Here is a 24,401-nt window from a genome sequence, read left to right on the forward strand (position 1 = left end):
TTAGCTCTCCATGAATTGGCAGAGCAAAATGGATATTGCCATTGGATTTGGAGCGCATCAGTATAGTTAGGAGGGAGCACGACTTTTTAGCTGGCCTTATATACATTTCCTGGCAAAATCCATGGGGAAATGCCTTTGGGGAAAATTCCACTTAGGGTTAGGATTAGCTCTCCATGAATTCGCAGAACAAAACGGACGTCGCTATTGGATTTGGAGCCCATCAGTATGGTTAGGAGGGAGCACGACTTTTTAACGAGACTTATGTATATTTCCTAATAAAATACATGGGGAATGCCATTGGGGAAAATTCCTCTTAGGGTTAGGGTTAGCTCTCCATGAATTCGCAGAGCAAAATGGACGTCGCCATTGGATTTGGAGCCCATCAGTATGGTTAGGAGGGAGCACGACTTTTTAACTAGACTTATGTATATTTCCTTGTAAAATACATGGGGAATGCCATATGGGAAAATTCCAGTTAGGGTTAGGGTTAGCTCTCCATGAATTCGCAGAGCAAAATGGACGTCGCCATTGGATTTGGAGCCCATCAGAATGGTTAGGAGGGAGCACAACTTTTTAACTAGACTTTTGTATATTTCCTTGTAAAATACATGGGGAATGCCATTGGGGAAAATTCCACTTAGGGTTAGGGTTAGCTCTCCATGAATTCGCAGAGCAAAATGGACGTTGCCATTGGATTTGGAGCCCATCAGTATGGTTAGGAGGGAGCACGACTTTTTAACGAGACTTTTGTATATTTCCTTGTAAAATACAAGGGAAATGCCATTGGGGAAAATTCCACTTAGGGTTTGGGTTAGCTCTCCATGAATTCGCAGAGCAAAATGGACTTCGCCATTGGATTTGGAGCCCATCAGTATGGTTAGGAGGGAGCACAACTTTTTAACCAGACTTATGTATATTTCCTTGTAAAATACATGGGCAATGCCATTGGGGAAAATTCCACTTAGGGTTAGGGTTAGCTCTCCATGAATTCGCAGAGCAAAATGGAGGTCGCCATTGGATTTGGAGCCCATCAGTATGGTTAGGAGGGAGCACGACTTTTTAACCAGACTTATGTATATTTCCTAATAAAATACATGGGGAATGCCATTGGGGAAAATTCCAGTTAGGGTTAGGGTTAGCTCTCCATGAATTCTCAGAGCAAAATGGACGTCGCCATTGGATTTGGAGCCCATCAGTATGGTTAGGAGGGAGCACAACTTTTTAACCAGACTTATGTATATTTCCTAATAAAATACATGGGGAATGCCATATGGGAAAATTCCAGTTAGGGTTAGGGTTAGCTCTCCATGAATTCGCAGAGCAAAATGGACGTCGCCATTGGATTTGGAGCCCATCAGTATGGTTAGGAGGGAGCACGACTTTTTAACCAGACTTATGTATATTTCCTAATAAAATACATGGGGAATGCCATTGGGGAAAATTCCACTTAGGGTTAGGGTTAGCTCTCCATGAATTCGCAGAGCAAAATGGACGTCGCCATTGGATTTGGAGCCCATCAGTATGGTTAGGAGGGAGCACGACTTTTTAACCAGACTTATATATATTTCCTAATAAAATACATGGGGAATGCCATTGGGGAAAATTCCACTTAGGGTTAGGGTTAGCTCTCCATGAATTCGCAGAGCAAAATGGATATTGCCATTGGATTTGGAGCGCATCAGTATAGTTAGGAGGGAGCACGACTTTTTAGCTGGCCTTATATACATTTCCTGGCAAAATCCATGGGGAAATGCCTTTGGGGAAAATTCCACTTAGGGTTAGGGTTAGCTCTCCATGAATTCGCAGAGCAAAATGGACGTCGCCATTGGATTTGGAGCCCATCAGTATGGTTAGGAGGGAGCACAACTTTTTAACGAGACTTTTGTATATTTCCTTGTAAAATACATGGGGAATGCCATTGGGGAAAATTCCACTTGGGGTTACGGTTAGCTCTCCATGAATTTGCAGAGCAAAATGGATGTCGCCATTGGATTTGGAGCCCATCAGTATGGTTAGGAGGGAGCACGACTTTTTAACCAGACTTATGTATATTTCCTTGTAAAATACATGGGGAATGTCATTGGGGAAAATTCCACTTAGGGTTAGGGTTAGCTCTCCATGAATTCGCAGAGCAAAATGGAGGTCGCCATTGGATTTGGAGCCCATCAGTATGGTTAGGAGGGAGCAGGACTTTTTACCCAGACTTATTTATATTTCCTAATAAAATACATGGGGAATGCCATTGGGGAAAATTCCACTTAGGGTTAGGGTTAGCTCTCCATGAATTCGCAGAGCAAAATGGACGTCGCCATTGGATTTGGAGCCCATCAGTATGGTTAGGAGGGAGCACAACTTTTTAACCAGACTTATGTATATTTCCTAATAAAATACATGGGGAATGCCATTGGGGAAAATTCCACTTAGGGTTAGGGTTAGCTCTCCATGAATTCGCAGAGCAAAATGGACGTCGCCATTGGATTTGGAGCCCATCAGTATGGTTAGGAGGGAGCAAAACTTTTTAACGAGACTATTGTATATTTCCTTGTAAAATACATGGGGAATGCCATTGGGGAAAATTCCAGTTAGGGTTAGGGTTAGCTCTCCATGAATTCGCAGAGCAAAATGGACTTCGCCATTGGATTTGGAGCCCATCAGTATGGTTAGGAGGGAGCACAACTTTTTAACCAGACTTATGTATATTTCCTTGTAAAATACATGGGGAATGCCATTGGGGAAAATTCCACTTAGGGTTAGGGTTAGCTCTCCATGAATTCGCAGAGCAAAATGGAGGTCGCCATTGGATTTGGAGCCCATCAGTATGGTTAGGAGGGAGCACGACTTTTAAACCAGACTTATGTATATTTCCTAATAAAATACATGGGGAATGCCATTGGGGAAAATTCCACTTAGGGTTAGGGTTAGCTCTCCATGAATTCGCAGAGCAAAATGGAGGTCGCCATTGGATTTGGAGCCCATCAGTATGGTTAGGAGGGAGCACGACTTTTAAACCAGACTTATGTATATTTCCTAATAAAATACATGGGGAATGCCATTGGGGAAAATTCCACTTAGGGTTAGGGTTAGCTCTCCATGAATTCGCAGAGCAAAATGGACGTCGCCATTGGATTTGGAGCCCATCAGTATGGTTAGGAGGGAGCACGACTTTTTAACCAGACTTATGTATATTTCCTAATAAAATACATGGGGAATGCCATTGGGGAAAATTCCACTTAGGGTTAGGGTTAGCTCTCCATGAATTGGCAGAGCAAAATGGATATTGCCATTGGATTTGGAGCGCATCAGTATAGTTAGGAGGGAGCACGACTTTTTAGCTGGCCTTATATACATTTCCTGGCAAAATCCATGGGGAAATGCCTTTGGGGAAAATTCCACTTAGGGTTAGGATTAGCTCTCCATGAATTCGCAGAACAAAACGGACGTCGCTATTGGATTTGGAGCCCATCAGTATGGTTAGGAGGGAGCACGACTTTTTAACGAGACTTATGTATATTTCCTAATAAAATACATGGGGAATGCCATTGGGGAAAATTCCTCTTAGGGTTAGGGTTAGCTCTCCATGAATTCGCAGAGCAAAATGGACGTCGCCATTGGATTTGGAGCCCATCAGTATGGTTAGGAGGGAGCACGACTTTTTAACTAGACTTATGTATATTTCCTTGTAAAATACATGGGGAATGCCATATGGGAAAATTCCAGTTAGGGTTAGGGTTAGCTCTCCATGAATTCGCAGAGCAAAATGGACGTCGCCATTGGATTTGGAGCCCATCAGAATGGTTAGGAGGGAGCACAACTTTTTAACTAGACTTTTGTATATTTCCTTGTAAAATACATGGGGAATGCCATTGGGGAAAATTCCACTTAGGGTTAGGGTTAGCTCTCCATGAATTCGCAGAGCAAAATGGACGTTGCCATTGGATTTGGAGCCCATCAGTATGGTTAGGAGGGAGCACGACTTTTTAACGAGACTTTTGTATATTTCCTTGTAAAATACAAGGGAAATGCCATTGGGGAAAATTCCACTTAGGGTTTGGGTTAGCTCTCCATGAATTCGCAGAGCAAAATGGACTTCGCCATTGGATTTGGAGCCCATCAGTATGGTTAGGAGGGAGCACAACTTTTTAACCAGACTTATGTATATTTCCTTGTAAAATACATGGGCAATGCCATTGGGGAAAATTCCACTTAGGGTTAGGGTTAGCTCTCCATGAATTCGCAGAGCAAAATGGAGGTCGCCATTGGATTTGGAGCCCATCAGTATGGTTAGGAGGGAGCACAACTTTTTAACCAGACTTATGTATATTTCCTTGTAAAATACATGGGGAATGCCATTGGGGAAAATTCCACTTAGGGTTAGGGTTAGCTCTCCATGAATTCGCAGAGCAAAATGGACGTCGCCATTGGATTTGGAGCCCATCAGTATGGTTAGGAGGGAGCACAACTTTTTAACCAGACTTATGTATATTTCCTAATAAAATACATGGGGAATGCCATATGGGAAAATTCCAGTTAGGGTTAGGGTTAGCTCTCCATGAATTCGCAGAGCAAAATGGACGTCGCCATTGGATTTGGAGCCCATCAGTATGGTTAGGAGGGAGCACGACTTTTTAACCAGACTTATGTATATTTCCTAATAAAATACATGGGGAATGCCATTGGGGAAAATTCCACTTAGGGTTAGGGTTAGCTCTCCATGAATTCCCAGAGCAAAACGCACGTCGCCATTGCATTTGGAGCCCATCAGTATGATTAGGAGGGAGCACGACTTTTTAACCAGACTTATGTATATTTCCTAATAAAATACATGGGGAATGCCATTGGGGAAAATTCCACTTAGGGTTAGGGTTAGCTCTCCATGAATTCGCAGAGCAAAATGGACGTCGCCATTGGATTTGGAGCCCATCAGTATGGTTAGGAGGGAGCACAACTTTTTAACCAGACTTATGTATATTTCCTAATAAAATACATGGGGAATGCCATTGGGGAAAATTCCACTTAGGGTTAGGGTTAGCTCTCCATGAATTCGCAGAGCAAAATGGACGTCGCCATTGGATTTGGAGCCCATCAGTATGGTTAGGAGGGAGCAAAACTTTTTGACGAGACTATTGTATATTTCCTTGTAAAATACATGGGGAATGCCATTGGGGAAAATTCCAGTTAGGGTTAGGGTTAGCTCTCCATGAATTCGCAGAGCAAAATGGACTTCGCCATTGGATTTGGAGCCCATCAGTATGGTTAGGAGGGAGCACAACTTTTTAACCAGACTTATGTATATTTCCTTGTAAAATACATGGGGAATGCCATTGGGGAAAATTCCACTTAGGGTTAGGGTTAGCTCTCCATGAATTCGCAGAGCAAAATGGACGTCGCCATTGGATTTGGAGCCCATCAGTATGGTTAGGAGGGAGCACAACTTTTTAACCAGACTTATGTATATTTCCTAATAAAATACATGGGGAATGCCATATGGGAAAATTCCAGTTAGGGTTAGGGTTAGCTCTCCATGAATTCGCAGAGCAAAATGGACGTCGCCATTGGATTTGGAGCCCATCAGTATGGTTAGGAGGGAGCACGACTTTTTAACCAGACTTATGTATATTTCCTAATAAAATACATGGGGAATGCCATTGGGGAAAATTCCACTTAGGGTTAGGGTTAGCTCTCCATGAATTCCCAGAGCAAAACGCACGTCGCCATTGCATTTGGAGCCCATCAGTATGATTAGGAGGGAGCACGACTTTTTAACCAGACTTATGTATATTTCCTAATAAAATACATGGGGAATGCCATTGGGGAAAATTCCACTTAGGGTTAGGGTTAGCTCTCCATGAATTCGCAGAGCAAAATGGACGTCGCCATTGGATTTGGAGCCCATCAGTATGGTTAGGAGGGAGCACAACTTTTTAACCAGACTTATGTATATTTCCTTGTAAAATACATGGGGAATGCCATTGGGGAAAATTCCTCTTAGGGTTAGGGTTAGCTCTCCATGAATTCGCAGAGCAAAATGGACGTCGCCATTGGATTTGGTGCCCATCAGTATGGTTAGGAGGGAGCACGACTTTTTAACTAGACTTATGTATATTTCCTTGTAAAATACATGGGGAATGCCATATGGGAAAATTCCAGTTAGGGTTAGGGTTAGCTCTCCATGAATTCGCAGAGCAAAATGGACGTCGCCATTGGATTTGGAGCCCATCAGTATGGTTAGGAGGGAGCACGACTTTTTAACCAGACTTATGTATATTTCCTAATAAAATACATGGGGAATGCCATTGGGGAAAATTCCACTTAGGGTTAGGGTTAGCTCTCCATGAATTCGCAGAGCAAAATGGACGTTGCCATTGGATTTGGAGCCCATCAGTATGGTTAAGAGGGAGCACAACTTTTTAACCAGACTTATGTATATTTCCTTGTAAAATACATGGGGAATGCCATTGGGGAAAATTCCACTTAGGGTTAGGGTTAGCTCTCCATGAATTCGCAGAGCAAAATGGACGTCGCCATTGGATTTGGTGCCCATCAGTATGGTTAGGAGGGAGCACGACTTTTTAACTAGACTTATGTATATTTCCTTGTAAAATACATGGGGAATGCCATATGGGAAAATTCCAGTTAGGGTTAGGGTTAGCTCTCCATGAATTCGCAGAGCAAAATGGACGTCGCCATTGGAATTGGAGCCCATCAGTATGATTAGGAGGGAGCACGACTTTTTAACCAGACTTATGTATATTTCCTAATAAAATACATGGGGAATGCCATTGGGGACAATTCCACTTAGGGTTAGGGTTAGCTCTCCATGAATTCGCAGAGCAAAATGGACGTCGCCGTTGGATTTGGAGCCCATCAGTATGGTTAGGAGGGAGCACGACTTTTTAACCAGACTTATATATATTTCCTAATAAAATACATGGGGAATGCCATTGGGGAAAATTCCACTTAGTGTTAGGGTTAGCTCTCCATGAATTCGCAGAGCAAAATGGAGGTCGCCATTGGATTTGGAGCCCATCAGTATGGTTAGGAGGGAGCACGACTTTTTAACCAGACTTATGTATATTTCCTAATAAAATACATGGGGAATGCCTTTGGGGAAAATTCCACTTAGGGTTAGGGTTAGCTCTCCATGAATTCTCAGAGCAAAATGGACGTCGCCATTGGATTTGGAGCCCATCAGTATGGTTAGGAGGGAGCACAACTTTTTAACCAGACTTATGTATATTTCCTAATAAAATACATGGGGAATGCCATATGGGAAAATTCCAGTTAGGGTTAGGGTTAGCTCTCCATGAATTCGCAGAGCAAAATGGACGTCGCCATTGGATTTGGAGCCCATCAGTATGGTTAGGAGGGAGCACGACTTTTTAACCAGACTTATGTATATTTCCTAATAAAATACATGGGGAATGCCATTGGGGAAAATTCCACTTAGGGTTAGGGTTAGCTCTCCATGAATTCGCAGAGCAAAATGGACGTCGCCATTGGATTTGGAGCCCATCAGTATGGTTAGGAGGGAGCACGACTTTTTAACCAGACTTATATATATTTCCTAATAAAATACATGGGGAATGCCATTGGGGAAAATTCCACTTAGGGTTAGGGTTAGCTCTCCATGAATTCGCAGAGCAAAATGGATATTGCCATTGGATTTGGAGCGCATCAGTATAGTTAGGAGGGAGCACGACTTTTTAGCTGGCCTTATATACATTTCCTGGCAAAATCCATGGGGAAATGCCTTTGGGGAAAATTCCACTTAGGGTTAGGGTTAGCTCTCCATGAATTCGCAGAGCAAAATGGACGTCGCCATTGGATTTGGAGCCCATCAGTATGGTTAGGAGGGAGCACAACTTTTTAACGAGACTTTTGTATATTTCCTTGTAAAATACATGGGGAATGCCATTGGGGAAAATTCCACTTGGGGTTAGGGTTAGCTCTCCATGAATTTGCAGAGCAAAATGGATGTCGCCATTGGATTTGGAGCCCATCAGTATGGTTAGGAGGGAGCACGACTTTTTAACCAGACTTATGTATATTTCCTTGTAAAATACATGGGGAATGTCATTGGGGAAAATTCCACTTAGGGTTAGGGTTAGCTCTCCATGAATTCGCAGAGCAAAATGGAGGTCGCCATTGGATTTGGAGCCCATCAGTATGGTTAGGAGGGAGCAGGACTTTTTACCCAGACTTATTTATATTTCCTAATAAAATACATGGGGAATGCCATTGGGGAAAATTCCACTTAGGGTTAGGGTTAGCTCTCCATGAATTCGCAGAGCAAAATGGACGTCGCCATTGGATTTGGAGCCCATCAGTATGGTTAGGAGGGAGCACAACTTTTTAACCAGACTTATGTATATTTCCTAATAAAATACATGGGGAATGCCATTGGGGAAAATTCCACTTAGGGTTAGGGTTAGCTCTCCATGAATTCGCAGAGCAAAATGGACGTCGCCATTGGATTTGGAGCCCATCAGTATGGTTAGGAGGGAGCAAAACTTTTTAACGAGACTATTGTATATTTCCTTGTAAAATACATGGAGAATGCCATTGGGGAAAATTCCACTTAGGGTTAGGGTTAGCTCTCCATGAATTCGCAGAGCAAAATGGACTTCGCCATTGGATTTGGAGCCCATCAGTATGGTTAGGAGGGAGCACAACTTTTTAACCAGACTTATGTATATTTCCTTGTAAAATACATGGGGAATGCCATTGGGGAAAATTCCACTTAGAGTTAGGGTTAGCTCTCCATGAATTCGCAGAGCAAAATGGAGGTCGCCATTGGATTTGGAGCCCATCAGTATGGTTAGGAGGGAGCACGACTTTTAAACCAGACTTATGTATATTTCCTAATAAAATACATGGGGAATGCCATTGGGGAAAATTCCACTTAGGGTTAGGGTTAGCTCTCCATGAATTCGCAGAGCAAAATGGACGTCGCCATTGGATTTGGAGCCCATCAGTATGGTTAGGAGGGAGCACGACTTTTTAACCAGACTTATGTATATTTCCTAATAAAATACATGGGGAATGCCATTGGGGAAAATTCCACTTAGGGTTAGGGTTAGCTCTCCATGAATTGGCAGAGCAAAATGGATATTGCCATTGGATTTGGAGCGCATCAGTATAGTTAGGAGGGAGCACGACTTTTTAGCTGGCCTTATATACATTTCCTGGCAAAATCCATGGGGAAATGCCTTTGGGGAAAATTCCACTTAGGGTTAGGATTAGCTCTCCATGAATTCGCAGAACAAAACGGACGTCGCTATTGGATTTGGAGCCCATCAGTATGGTTAGGAGGGAGCACGACTTTTTAACGAGACTTATGTATATTTCCTAATAAAATACATGGGGAATGCCATTGGGGAAAATTCCTCTTAGGGTTAGGGTTAGCTCTCCATGAATTCGCAGAGCAAAATGGACGTCGCCATTGGATTTGGAGCCCATCAGTATGGTTAGGAGGGAGCACGACTTTTTAACTAGACTTATGTATATTTCCTTGTAAAATACATGGGGAATGCCATATGGGAAAATTCCAGTTAGGGTTAGGGTTAGCTCTCCATGAATTCGCAGAGCAAAATGGACGTCGCCATTGGATTTGGAGCCCATCAGAATGGTTAGGAGGGAGCACAACTTTTTAACTAGACTTTTGTATATTTCCTTGTAAAATACATGGGGAATGCCATTGGGGAAAATTCCACTTAGGGTTAGGGTTAGCTCTCCATGAATTCGCAGAGCAAAATGGACGTCGCCATTGGATTTGGAGCCCATCAGTATGGTTAGGAGGGAGCACGACTTTTTAACGAGACTTTTGTATATTTCCTTGTAAAATACAAGGGCAATGCCATTGGGGAAAATTCCACTTAGGGTTTGGGTTAGCTCTCCATGAATTCGCAGAGCAAAATGGACTTCGCCATTGGATTAGGAGCCCATCAGTATGGTTAGGAGGGAGCACAACTTTTTAACCAGACTTATGTATATTTCCTTGTAAAATACATGGGCAATGCCATTGGGGAAAATTCCACTTAGGGTTAGGGTTAGCTCTCCATGAATTCGCAGAGCAAAATGGAGGTCGCCATTGGATTTGGAGCCCATCAGTATGGTTAGGAGGGAGCACAACTTTTTAACCAGACTTATGTATATTTCCTTGTAAAATACATGGGGAATGCCATTGGGGAAAATTCCACTTAGGGTTAGGGTTAGCTCTCCATGAATTCGCAGAGCAAAATGGACGTCGCCATTGGATTTGGAGCCCATCAGTATGGTTAGGAGGGAGCACAACTTTTTAACCAGACTTATGTATATTTCCTAATAAAATACATGGGGAATGCCATATGGGAAAATTCCAGTTAGGGTTAGGGTTAGCTCTCCATGAATTCGCAGAGCAAAATGGACGTCGCCATTGGATTTGGAGCCCATCAGTATGGTTAGGAGGGAGCACGACTTTTTAACCAGACTTATGTATATTTCCTAATAAAATACATGGGGAATGCCATTGGGGAAAATTCCACTTAGGGTTAGGGTTAGCTCTCCATGAATTCCCAGAGCAAAACGGACGTCGCCATTGCATTTGGAGCCCATCAGTATGATTAGGAGGGAGCACGACTTTTTAACCAGACTTATGTATATTTCCTAATAAAATACATGGGGAATGCCATTGGGGAAAATTCCACTTAGGGTTAGGGTTAGCTCTCCATGAATTCGCAGAGCAAAATGGACGTCGCCATTGGATTTGGAGCCCATCAGTATGGTTAGGAGGGAGCACAACTTTTTAACCAGACTTATGTATATTTCCTTGTAAAATACATGGGGAATGCCATTGGGGAAAATTCCTCTTAGGGTTAGGGTTAGCTCTCCATGAATTCGCAGAGCAAAATGGACGTCGCCATTGGATTTGGTGCCCATCAGTATGGTTAGGAGGGAGCACGACTTTTTAACTAGACTTATGTATATTTCCTTGTAAAATACATGGGGAATGCCATATGGGAAAATTCCAGTTAGGGTTAGGGTTAGCTCTCCATGAATTCGCAGAGCAAAATGGACGTCGCCATTGGATTTTGAGCCCATCAGTATGATTAGGAGGGAGCACGACTTTTTAAACAGACTTATGTATATTTCCTAATAAAATACATGGGGAATGCCATTGGGGAAAATTCCACTTAGGGTTAGGGTTAGCTCTCCATGAATTCGCAGAGCAAAATGGACGTCGCCGTTGGATTTGGAGCCCATCAGTATGGTTAGGAGGGAGCACGACTTTTTAACCAGACTTATATATATTTCCTAATAAAATACATGGGGAATGCCATTGGGGAAAATTCCACTTAGGGTTAGGGTTAGCTCTCCATGAATTCGCAGAGCAAAATGGATATTGCCATTGGATTTGGAGCCCATCAGTATAGTTAGGAGGGAGCACGACTTTTTAGCTGGTCTTATGTACATTTCCTGGCAAAATCCATGGGGAAATGCCTTTGGGGAAAATTCCACTTAGGGTTAGGATTAGCTCTCCATGAATTCGCAGAACAAAACGGACGTCGCTATTGGATTTGGAGCCCATCAGTATGGTTAGGAGGGAGCACGACTTTTTAACCAGACTTATGTATATTTCCTTGTGAAATACATTGGGAATGCCATTGGGGAAAATTCCAGTTAGGGTTAGGGTTACGTCTGCATGAATTCGCAGAGCAAAATGGACGTCGCCATTGGATTTGGAGCCCATCAGTATGGTTAGGAGGGAGCACAACTTTTTAACCAGACTTATGTATATTTCCTTGTAAAATACATGGGGAATGCCATATGGGAAAATTCCGGTTAGGGTTAGCTCTCCATGAATTTGCAGAGCAAAATGGACGTCGCCATTGGATTTGGAGCCCATCAGTATGGTTAGGAGGGAGCACGACTTTTTAACCAGACTTATGTATATTTCCTAATAAAATACATGGGGAATGCCATTGGGGAAAATTCCACTTAGGTTTAGGGTTAGCTCTCCATGAATTCGCAGAGCAAAATGGAGGTCGCCATTGGATTTCGAGCCCATCAGTATGGTTAGGAGGGAGCACGACCTTTTAACCAGAGTTATGTATATTTCCTAATAAAATACATGGGGAATGCCATTGGGGAAAATTCCACTTAGGGTTAGGGTTAGCTCTCCATGAATTCGCAGAGCAAAATGGACGTCGCCATTGGATTTGGAGCCCATCAGTATGGTTAGGAGGGAGCACAACTTTTTAACCAGACTTATGTATATTTCCTAATAAAATACATGGGGAATGCCATATGGGAAAATTCCAGTTTGGGTTAGGGTTAGCTCTCCATGAATTCGCAGAGCAAAATGGACGTCGCCATTGGATTTGGAGCCCATCAGTATGGTTAGGAGGGAGCACGACTTTTTAACCAGACTTATGTATATTTCCTAATAAAATACATGAGGAATGCCATTGGGGAAAATTCCACTTAGGGTTAGGGTTAGCTCTCCATGAATTCGCAGAGCAAAATGGACGTCGCCGTTGGATTTGGAGCCCATCAGTATGGTTAGGAGGGAGCACGACTTTTTAACCAGACTTATGTATATTTCCTTGTAAAATACATGGGGAATGCCATTGGGGAAAATTCCACTTAGGGTTAGGATTAGCTCTCCATGAATTCGCAGAGCAAAATGGACGTCGCCATTGGATTTGGAGCCCATCAGTATGGTTAGGAGGGAGCACGACTTTTTAACCAGACTTATGTATATTTCCTTGTGAAATACATGGGGAATGCCATTGGGGAAAATTCCAGTTAGGGTTAGGGTTAGCTCTCCATGAATTCGCAGAGCAAAATGGAGGTCGCCATTGGATTTGGAGCCCATAAGTATGGTTAGGAGGGAGCACAACTTTTTAACCAGACTTATGTATATTTCCTTGTAAAATACATGGGGAATGCCATTGGGGAAAATTCCACTTAGGGTTAGGGTTAGCTCTCCATGAATTCGCAGAGCAAAATGGACGTCGCCATTGGATTTGGAGCCCATCAGTATGGTTAGGAGGGAGCACGACTTTTTAACTAGACTTATGTATATTTCCTTGTAAAATACATGGGGAATGCCATATGGGAAAATTAAAGTTAGGGTTAGGGTTAGCTCTCCATGAATTCGCAGAGCAAAATGGACGTCGCCATTGGATTTGGAGCCAATCAGAATGGTTAGGAGGGAGCACAACTTTTTAACTAGACTTTTGTATATTTCCTTGTAAAATACATGGGGAATGCCATTGGGGAAAATTCCACTTAGGGTTAGGGTTAGCTCTCCATGAATTCGCAGAGCAAAATGGACGTCGCCATTGGATTTGGAGCCCATCAGTATGGTTAGGAGGGAGCACGACTTTTTAACGAGACTTTTGTATATTTCCTTGTAAAATACATGGGGAATGCCATTGGGGAAAATTCCACTTAGGGTTAGGGTTAGCTCTCCATGAATTCGCAGAGCAAAATGGACTTCGCCATTGGATTTGGAGCCCATCAGTATGGTTAGGAGGGAGCACAACTTTTTAACCAGACTTATGTATATTTCCTTGTAAAATACATGGGGAATGCCATTGGGGAAAATTCCACTTAGGGTTAGGGTTAGCTCTCCATGAATTCGCAGAGCAAAATGGAGGTCGCCATTGGATTTGGAGCCCATCAGTATGGTTAGGAGGGAGCACAACTTTTTAACCAGACTTATGTATATTTCCTTGTAAAATACATGGGGAATGCCATTGGGGAAAATTCCACTTAGGGTTAGGGTTAGCTCTCCATGAATTCGCAGAGCAAAATGGAGGTCGCCATTGGATTTGGAGCCCATCAGTATGGTTAGGAGGGAGCACGACTTTTTAACCAGACTTATGTATATTTCCTTGTGAAATACATGGGGAATGCCATTGGGGAAAATTCCAGTTAGGGTTAGGGTTAGGTCTCCATGAATTCGCTGAGCAAAATGGACGTCGCCATTGGATTTGGAGCCCATCAGTATGGTTAGGAGGGAGCACAACTTTTTAACCAGACTTATGTATATTTCCTTGTAAAATACATGGGGAATGCCATATGGGAAAATTCCAGTTAGGGTTAGGGTTAGCTCTCCATGAATTCGCAGAGCAAAATGGACGTCGCCATTGGATTTGGAGCCCATCAGTATGGTTAGGAGGGAGCACGACTTTTTAACCAGACTTATGTATATTTCCTTGTGAAATACATGGGGAATGCCATTGGGGAAAATTCCAGTTAGGGTTAGGGTTAGGTCTCCATGAATTCGCAGAGCAAAATGGACGTCGCCATTGGATTTGGAGCCCATCAGTATGGTTAGGAGGGAGCACAACTTTTTAACCAGACTTATGTATATTTCCTTGTGAAATACATGGGGAATGCCATTGGTGAAAATTCCAGTTAGGGTTAGGGTTAGCTCTCCATGAATTCGCAGAGCAAAATGGAGGTCGCCATTGGATTTGGAGCCCATAAGTATGGTTAGGAGGGAGCACAACTTTTTAACCAGACTTATGTATATTTCCTTGTAAAATACATGGGGAATGCCATTGGGGAAAATTCCACTTAGGGTTAGGGTTAGCTCTCCATGAATTCGCAGAGCAAAATGGACGTCGCCATTGGATTTGGAGCCCATCAGTATGGTTAGGAGGGAGCACGACTTTTTAACTAGACTTATGTATATTTCCTTGTAAAATACATGGGGAATGCCATATGGGAAAATTAAAGTTAGGGTTAGGGTTAGCTCTCCATGAATTCGCAGAGCAAAATGGACGTCGCCATTGGATTTGGAGCCAATCAGAATGGTTAGGAGGGAGCACAACTTTTTAACTAGACTTTTGTATATTTCCTTGTAAAATACATGGGGAATGCCATTGGGGAAAATTCCACTTAGGGTTAGGGTTAGCTCTCCATGAATTCGCAGAGCAAAATGGACGTCGCCATTGGATTTGGAGCCCATCAGTATGGTTAGGAGGGAGCACGACTTTTTAACGAGACTTTTGTATATTTCCTTGTAAAATACATGGGGAATGCCATTGGGGAAAATTCCACTTAGGGTTAGGGTTAGCTCTCCATGAATTCGCAGAGCAAAATGGACTTCGCCATTGGATTTGGAGCCCATCAGTATGGTTAGGAGGGAGCACAACTTTTTAACCAGACTTATGTATATTTCCTTGTAAAATACATGGGGAATGCCATTGGGGAAAATTCCACTTAGGGTTAGGGTTAGCTCTCCATGAATTCGCAGAGCAAAATGGAGGTCGCCATTGGATTTGGAGCCCATCAGTATGGTTAGGAGGGAGCACAACTTTTTAACCAGACTTATGTATATTTCCTTGTAAAATACATGGGGAATGCCATTGGGGAAAATTCCACTTAGGGTTAGGGTTAGCTCTCCATGAATTCGCAGAGCAAAATGGAGGTCGCCATTGGATTTGGAGCCCATCAGTATGGTTAGGAGGGAGCACGACTTTTTAACCAGACTTATGTATATTTCCTTGTGAAATACATGGGGAATGCCATTGGGGAAAATTCCAGTTAGGGTTAGGGTTAGGTCTCCATGAATTCGCAGAGCAAAATGGACGTCGCCATTGGATTTGGAGCCCATCAGTATGGTTAGGAGGGAGCACAACTTTTTAACCAGACTTATGTATATTTCCTTGTAAAATACATGGGGAATGCCATATGGGAAAATTCCAGTTAGGGTTAGGGTTAGCTCTCCATGAATTCGCAGAGCAAAATGGACGTCGCCATTGGATTTGGAGCCCATCAGTATGGTTAGGAGGGAGCACGACTTTTTAACCAGACTTATGTATATTTCCTTGTGAAATACATGGGGAATGCCATTGGGGAAAATTCCAGTTAGGGTTAGGGTTAGGTCTCCATGAATTCGCAGAGCAAAATGGACGTCGCCATTGGATTTGGAGCCCATCAGTATGGTTAGGAGGGAGCACAACTTTTTAACCAGACTTATGTATATTTCCTTGTAAAATACATGGGGAATGCCATATGGGAAAATTCCAGTTAGGGTTAGGGTTAGCTCTCCATGAATTCGCAGAGCAAAATGGACGTCGCCATTGGATTTGGAGCCCATCAGTATGGTTAGGAGGGAGCACGACTTTTTAACCAGACTTATGTATATTTCCTAATAAAATACATGGGGAATGCCATTGGGGAAAATTCCACTTAGGGTTAGGGTTAGCTCTCCATGAATTCGCAGAGCAAAATGGAGGTCGCCATTGGATTTCGAGCCCATCAGTATGGTTAGGAGGGAGCACGACTTTTTAACCAGACTTATGTATATTTCCTAATAAAATACATGGGGAATGCCATTGGGGAAAATTCCACTTAGGGTTAGGGTTAGCTCTCCATGAATTCACAGAGCAAAATGGACGTCACCATTGGATTTGGAGCCCATCAGTATGGTTAGGAGGGAGCACAACTTTTTAACCAGACTTATGTATATTTCCTAATAAAATACATGGGGAATGCCATATGGGAAAATTCCAGTTAGGGTTAGGGTTAGCTCTCCATGAATTCGCAGAGCAAAATGGATATTGCCATTGGATTTGGAGCCCATCAGTATAGTTAGGAGGGAGCACGACTTTTTAGCTGGTCTTATATACATTTCCTGGCAAAATCCATGGGGAAATGCCTTTGGGGAAAATTCCACTTAGGGTTAGGATTAGCTCTCCATGAATTCGCAGAACAAAACGGACGTCGCTATTGGATTTGGAGCCCATCAGTATGGTTAGGAGGGAGCACGACTTTTTAACCAGACTTATGTATATTTCCTTGTGAAATACATTGCGAATGCCATTGGGGAAAATTCCAGTTAGGGTTAGGGTTACGTCTGCATGAATTCGCAGAGCAAAATGGACGTCGCCATTGGATTTGGAGCCCATCAGTATGGTTAGGAGGGAGCACAACTTTTTAACCAGACTTATGTATATTTCCTTGTAAAATACATGGGGAATGCCATATGGGAAAATTCCGGTTAGGGTTAGCTCTCCATGAATTTGCAGAGCAAAATGGACGTCGCCATTGGATTTGGAGCCCATCAGTATGGTTAGGAGGGAGCACGACTTTTTAACCAGACTTATGTATATTTCCTAATAAAATACATGGGGAATGCCATTGGGGAAAATTCCACTTAGGTTTAGGGTTAGCTCTCCATGAATTCGCAGAGCAAAATGGAGGTCGCCATTGGATTTCGAGCCCATCAGTATGGTTAGGAGGGAGCACGACCTTTTAACCAGAGTTATGTATATTTCCTAATAAAATACATGGGGAATGCCATTGGGGAAAATTCCACTTAGGGTTAGGGTTAGCTCTCCATGAATTCGCAGAGCAAAATGGACGTCGCCATTGGATTTGGAGCCCATCAGTATGGTTAGGAGGGAGCACAACTTTTTAACCAGACTTATGTATATTTCCTAATAAAATACATGGGGAATGCCATATGGGAAAATTCCAGTTTGGGTTAGGGTTAGCTCTCCATGAATTCGCAGAGCAAAATGGACGTCGCCATTGGATTTGGAGCCCATCAGTATGGTTAGGAGGGAGCACGACTTTTTAACCAGACTTATGTATATTTCCTAATAAAATACATGAGGAATGCCATTGGGGAAAATTCCACTTAGGGTTAGGGTTAGCTCTCCATGAATTCGCAGAGCAAAATGGACGTCGCCGTTGGATTTGGAGCCCATCAGTATGGTTAGGAGGGAGCACGACTTTTTAACCAGACTTATGTATATTTCCTTGTAAAATACATGGGGAATGCCATTGGGGAAAATTCCACTTAGGGTTAGGATTAGCTCTCCATGAATTCGCAGAGCAAAATGGACGTCGCCATTGGATTTGGAGCCCATCAGTATGGTTAGGAGGGAGCACGACTTTTTAACCAGACTTATGTATATTTCCTTGTGAAATACATGGGGAATGCCATTGGGGAAAATTCCAGTTAGGGTTAGGGTTAGCTCTCCATGAATTCGCAGAGCAAAATGGAGGTCGCCATTGGATTTGGAGCCCATAAGTATGGTTAGGAGGGAGCACAACTTTTTAACCAGACTTATGTATATTTCCTTGTAAAATACATGGGGAATGCCATTGGGGAAAATTCCACTTAGGGTTAGGGTTAGCTCTCCATGAATTCGCAGAGCAAAATGGACGTCGCCATTGGATTTGGAGCCCATCAGTATGGTTAGGAGGGAGCACGACTTTTTAACTAGACTTATGTATATTTCCTTGTAAAATACATGGGGAATGCCATATGGGAAAATTAAAGTTAGGGTTAGGGTTAGCTCTCCATGAATTCGCAGAGCAAAATGGACGTCGCCATTGGATTTGGAGCCAATCAGAATGGTTAGGAGGGAGCACAACTTTTTAACTAGACTTTTGTATATTTCCTTGTAAAATACATGGGGAATGCCATTGGGGAAAATTCCACTTAGGGTTAGGGTTAGCTCTCCATGAATTCGCAGAGCAAAATGGACGTCGCCATTGGATTTGGAGCCCATCAGTATGGTTAGGAGGGAGCACGACTTTTTAACGAGACTTTTGTATATTTCCTTGTAAAATACATGGGGAATGCCATTGGGGAAAATTCCACTTAGGGTTAGGGTTAGCTCTCCATGAATTCGCAGAGCAAAATGGACTTCGCCATTGGATTTGGAGCCCATCAGTATGGTTAGGAGGGAGCACAACTTTTTAACCAGACTTATGTATATTTCCTTGTAAAATACATGGGGAATGCCATTGGGGAAAATTCCACTTAGGGTTAGGGTTAGCTCTCCATGAATTCGCAGAGCAAAATGGAGGTCGCCATTGGATTTGGAGCCCATCAGTATGGTTAGGAGGGAGCACAACTTTTTAACCAGACTTATGTATATTTCCTTGTAAAATACATGGGGAATGCCATTGGGGAAAATTCCACTTAGGGTTAGGGTTAGCTCTCCATGAATTCGCAGAGCAAAATGGAGGTCGCCATTGGATTTGGAGCCCATCAGTATGGTTAGGAGGGAGCACGACTTTTTAACCAGACTTATGTATATTTCCTTGTGAAATACATGGGGAATGCCATTGGGGAAAATTCCAGTTAGGGTTAGGGTTAGGTCTCCATGAATTCGCAGAGCAAAATGGACGTCGCCATTGGATTTGGAGCCCATCAGTATGGTTAGGAGGGAGCACAACTTTTTAACCAGACTTATGTATATTTCCTTGTAAAATACATGGGGAATGCCATATGGGAAAATTCCAGTTAGGGTTAGGGTTAGCTCTCCATGAATTCGCAGAGCAAAATGGACGTCGCCATTGGATTTGGAGCCCATCAGTATGGTTAGGAGGGAGCACGACTTTTTAACCAGACTTATGTATATTTCCTTGTGAAATACATGGGGAATGCCATTGGGGAAAATTCCAGTTAGGGTTAGGGTTAGGTCTCCATGAATTCGCAGAGCAAAATGGACGTCGCCATTGGATTTGGAGCCCATCAGTATGGTTAGGAGGGAGCACAACTTTTTAACCAGACTTATGTATATTTCCTTGTGAAATACATGGGGAATGCCATTGGTGAAAATTCCAGTTAGGGTTAGGGTTAGCTCTCCATGAATTCGCAGAGCAAAATGGAGGTCGCCATTGGATTTGGAGCCCATAAGTATGGTTAGGAGGGAGCACAACTTTTTAACCAGACTTATGTATATTTCCTTGTAAAATACATGGGGAATGCCATTGGGGAAAATTCCACTTAGGGTTAGGGTTAGCTCTCCATGAATTCGCAGAGCAAAATGGACGTCGCCATTGGATTTGGAGCCCATCAGTATGGTTAGGAGGGAGCACGACTTTTTAACTAGACTTATGTATATTTCCTTGTAAAATACATGGGGAATGCCATATGGGAAAATTAAAGTTAGGGTTAGGGTTAGCTCTCCATGAATTCGCAGAGCAAAATGGACGTCGCCATTGGATTTGGAGCCAATCAGAATGGTTAGGAGGGAGCACAACTTTTTAACTAGACTTTTGTATATTTCCTTGTAAAATACATGGGGAATGCCATTGGGGAAAATTCCACTTAGGGTTAGGGTTAGCTCTCCATGAATTCGCAGAGCAAAATGGACGTCGCCATTGGATTTGGAGCCCATCAGTATGGTTAGGAGGGAGCACGACTTTTTAACGAGACTTTTGTATATTTCCTTGTAAAATACATGGGGAATGCCATTGGGGAAAATTCCACTTAGGGTTAGGGTTAGCTCTCCATGAATTCGCAGAGCAAAATGGACTTCGCCATTGGATTTGGAGCCCATCAGTATGGTTAGGAGGGAGCACAACTTTTTAACCAGACTTATGTATATTTCCTTGTAAAATACATGGGGAATGCCATTGGGGAAAATTCCACTTAGGGTTAGGGTTAGCTCTCCATGAATTCGCAGAGCAAAATGGAGGTCGCCATTGGATTTGGAGCCCATCAGTATGGTTAGGAGGGAGCACAACTTTTTAACCAGACTTATGTATATTTCCTTGTAAAATACATGGGGAATGCCATTGGGGAAAATTCCACTTAGGGTTAGGGTTAGCTCTCCATGAATTCGCAGAGCAAAATGGAGGTCGCCATTGGATTTGGAGCCCATCAGTATGGTTAGGAGGGAGCACGACTTTTTAACCAGACTTATGTATATTTCCTTGTGAAATACATGGGGAATGCCATTGGGGAAAATTCCAGTTAGGGTTAGGGTTAGGTCTCCATGAATTCGCAGAGCAAAATGGACGTCGCCATTGGATTTGGAGCCCATCAGTATGGTTAGGAGGGAGCACAACTTTTTAACCAGACTTATGTATATTTCCTTGTAAAATACATGGGGAATGCCATATGGGAAAATTCCAGTTAGGGTTAGGGTTAGCTCTCCATGAATTCGCAGAGCAAAATGGACGTCGCCATTGGATTTGGAGCCCATCAGTATGGTTAGGAGGGAGCACGACTTTTTAACCAGACTTATGTATATTTCCTTGTGAAATACATGGGGAATGCCATTGGGGAAAATTCCAGTTAGGGTTAGGGTTAGGTCTCCATGAATTCGCAGAGCAAAATGGACGTCGCCATTGGATTTGGAGCCCATCAGTATGGTTAGGAGGGAGCACAACTTTTTAACCAGACTTATGTATATTTCCTTGTAAAATACATGGGGAATGCCATATGGGAAAATTCCAGTTAGGGTTAGGGTTAGCTCTCCATGAATTCGCAGAGCAAAATGGACGTCGCCATTGGATTTGGAGCCCATCAGTATGGTTAGGAGGGAGCACGACTTTTTAACCAGACTTATGTATATTTCCTAATAAAATACATGGGGAATGCCATTGGGGAAAATTCCACTTAGGGTTAGGGTTAGCTCTCCATGAATTCGCAGAGCAAAATGGAGGTCGCCATTGGATTTCGAGCCCATCAGTATGGTTAGGAGGGAGCACGACTTTTTAACCAGACTTATGTATATTTCCTAATAAAATACATGGGGAATGCCATTGGGGAAAATTCCACTTAGGGTTAGGGTTAGCTCTCCATGAATTCACAGAGCAAAATGGACGTCACCATTGGATTTGGAGCCCATCAGTATGGTTAGGAGGGAGCACAACTTTTTAACCAGACTTATGTATATTTCCTAATAAAATACATGGGGAATGCCATATGGGAAAATTCCAGTTAGGGTTAGGGTTAGCTCTCCATGAATTCGCAGAGCAAAATGGACGTCGCCATTGGATTTGGAGCCCATCAGTATGGTTAGGAGGGAGCACGACTTTTTAACCAGACTTATGTATATTTCCTAATAAAATACATGGGGAATGCCATTGGGGAAAATTCCACTTAGGGTTAGGGTTAGCTCTCCATGAATTCGCAGAGCAAAATGGACGTCGCCGTTGGATTTGGAGCCCATCAGTATGGTTAGGAGGGAGCACAACTTTTTAACCAGACTTATGTATATTTCCTTGTAAAATACATGGGGAATGCCATTGGGGAAAATTCCACTTAGGGTTAGGGTCAGCTCTCCATGAATTCGCAGAGCAAAATGGACGTTGCCATTGGATTTGGAGCCCATCAGTATGGTTAGGAGGGAGCACGACTTTTTAACCAGACTTATGTATATTTCCTAATAAAATACATGGGGAATGCCATTGGGGAAAATTCCACTTAGGGTTAGGGTTAGCTCTCCATGAATTCGCAAAGCAAAATGGACGTCGCCATTGGATTTGGAGCCTATCAGTATGGTTAGGGGAGAGCACAACTTTTTAACCAGACTTATGTATATTTCCTTGTAAAATACATGGGGAATGCCATTGGGGAAAATTCCACTTAGGGTTAGGGTTAGCTCTCCATGAATTCGCAGAACAAAACGGACGTCGCCATTGGATTTGGAGCCCATCAGTATGGTTAGGAGGGAGCACGACTTTTTAACTAGACTTATGTATATTTCCTTGTAAAATACATGGGGAATGCCATTGGGGAAAATTCCACTTAGGGTTAGGGTTAGCTCTCCATGAATTCGCAGAGCAAAATGGAGGTCGCCATTGGATTTGGAGCCCATCAGTATGGTTAGGAGGGAGCACGACTTTTTAACTAGACTTATGTATATTTCCTTGTAAAATACATGGGGAATGCCATATGGGAAAATTCCAGTTAGGGTTAGGGTTAGCTCTCCATGAATTCGCAGAGCAAAATGGACGTCGCCATTGGATTTGGAGCCCATCAGAATGGTTAGGAGGGAGCACAACTTTTTAACTAGACTTTTGTATATTTCCTTGTAAAATACATGGGGAATGCCATTGGGGAAAATTCCACTTAGGGTTAGGGTTAGCTCTCCATGAATTCGCAGAGCAAAATGGACGTCGCCATTGGATTTGGAGCCCATCAGTATGGTTAGGAGGGAGCACGACTTTTTAACGAGACTTTTGTATATTTCCTTGTAAAATACATGGGGAATGCCATTGGGGAAAATTCCACTTAGGGTTAGGGTTAGCTCTCCATGAATTCGCAGAGCAAAATGGACTTCGCCATTGGATTTGGAGCCCATCAGTATGGTTAGGAGGGAGCACAACTTTTTAACCAGACTTATGTATATTTCCTTGTAAAATACATGGGGAATGCCATTGGGGAAAATTCCACTTAGGGTTAGGGTTAGCTCTCCATGAATTCGCAGAGCAAAATGGAGGTCGCCATTGGATTTGGAGCCCATCAGTATGGTTAGGAGGGAGCACGACTTTTTAACTAGACTTATGTATATTTCCTTGTAAAATACATGGGGAATGCCATATGGGAAAATTCCAGTTAGGGTTAGGGTTAGCTCTCCATGAATTCGCAGAGCAAAATGGACGTCGCCATTGGATTTGGAGCCCATCAGAATGGTTAGGAGGGAGCACAACTTTTTAACTAGACTTTTGTATATTTCCTTGTAAAATACATGGGGAATGCCATTGGGGAAAATTCCACTTAGGGTTAGGGTTAGCTCTCCATGAATTCGCAGAACAAAACGGACGTCGCTATTGGATTTGGATCCCATCAGTATGGTTAGGAGGGAGCACGACTTTTTAACCAAACTTATGTATATTTCCTTGTGAAATACATGGGGAATGCCATTGGGGAAAATTCCAGTTAGGGTTAGGGTTAGCTCTCCATGAATTCGCAGAGCAAAATGGAGGTCGCCATTGGATTTGGAGCCCATCAGTATGGTTAGGAGGGAGCACAACTTTTTAACCAGACTTATGTATATTTCCTTGTAAAATACATGGGGAATGCCATTGGGGAAAATTCCAGTTAGGGTTAGGGTTAGGTCTCCATGAATTCGCAGAGCAAAATGGACGTCGCCATTGGATTTGGAGCCCATCAGTATGGTTAGGAGGGAGCACAACTTTTTAACCAGACTTATGTATATTTCCTTGTAAAATACATGGGGAATGCCATATGGGAAAATTCCAGTTAGGGTTAGGGTTAGCTCTCCATGAATTCGCAGAGCAAAATGGACGTCGCCATTGGATTTGGAGCCCATCAGTATGGTTAGGAGGGAGCACGACTTTTTAACCAGACTTATGTATATTTCCTAATAAAATACATGGGGAATGCCATTGGGGAAAATTCCACTTAGGGTTAGGGTTAGCTCTCCATGAATTCGCAGAGCAAAATGGAGGTCGCCATTGGATTTCGAGCCCATCAGTATGGTTAGGAGGGAGCACGACTTTTTAACCAGACTTATGTATATTTCCTAATAAAATACATGGGGAATGCCTTTGGGGAAAATTCCACTTAGGGTTAGGGTTAGCTCTCCATGAATTCACAGAGCAAAATGGACGTCACCATTGGATTTGGAGCCCATCAGTATGGTTAGGAGGGAGCACAACTTTTTAACCAGACTTATGTATAT

Source organism: Thamnophis sirtalis, unplaced genomic scaffold (assembly GCF_051295495.1).
Source record: "Thamnophis sirtalis isolate CommonGarterSnake01/CBP01778 unplaced genomic scaffold, rThaSir2_p1.2 scaffold_6, whole genome shotgun sequence".
NCBI classification, from domain to species: Eukaryota; Metazoa; Chordata; class Lepidosauria; order Squamata; family Natricidae; genus Thamnophis; species Thamnophis sirtalis.